Source organism: Frankliniella occidentalis, unplaced genomic scaffold (genome assembly GCF_000697945.3).
Source record: "Frankliniella occidentalis isolate FOCC.00 unplaced genomic scaffold, Focc_3.1 Scaffold204, whole genome shotgun sequence".
NCBI classification, from domain to species: domain Eukaryota; kingdom Metazoa; phylum Arthropoda; class Insecta; order Thysanoptera; family Thripidae; genus Frankliniella; species Frankliniella occidentalis.
Window position 1 is genome coordinate 494,769 of NW_026267330.1, and position 599 is coordinate 495,367.

General features: G+C 41.7%; 2 protein-coding genes across 2 annotated transcripts in view; one reads left to right on the forward strand and one right to left on the reverse strand.

Moving 5' to 3' along the window:
* LOC113210234 (uncharacterized) overlaps positions 1–599 on the reverse strand; it is a 50,133-nt gene that overhangs the window by 26,104 nt on the left and 23,430 nt on the right. The gene's annotated exons all lie outside the window — the stretch shown is intronic.
* LOC113210231 (uncharacterized) overlaps positions 1–599 on the forward strand; it is a 26,976-nt gene that overhangs the window by 24,732 nt on the left and 1,645 nt on the right. The gene's annotated exons all lie outside the window — the stretch shown is intronic.

Genomic DNA, 599 nt, shown 5'->3' on the forward strand with positions numbered 1-599 from the left:
CTTGCGAACGCATGGCCACCCCCGGAACCGCCTGAACCCCAACGACGACGAGACCGGCGACTATCCTGGAAGCAACGTATCCACCAACATCGATGGAATTCATTTTGAATCGCCCGAACCTGTGGCGCGGAAAGCCAAGACAGTCAAAGCCCCTGTTCAGGCTGCTCGGAGGGGGAGGGGGCGCGGGCGCGGGCGACGCGTTTAGGCCCGTGTCGATCGACGTGGTTCGCATCGAATGCTGTTCGTGAAATAGGAAGATTAAGATGCCTTATTTACACACTTATCTGTAGGAAAGATTGAACCCTTTTTTTGTTTTGTTTTTGATTTTTTGTTTTGTTCTGTTTGGTTTAAATATATTATGTTCCTATCCGACTGACATGTTTGTAAATTAGCTTCAACTGTCCCTCGGCGACAATAATTTCAGATCTGTGTATAAAAGAATTATTACTATGCAGTACATTGAAAAGTATTCTTATGTTCTTTGACAATAATTTCAAATCTGTTTAGAAAAATGTATTCTTTTGTTCTTTGACAATAATTTCAAGTCTGTCTAGAAAAACATTACCATGTACTATGCAGTATTTTGAAAAGAATTTTTT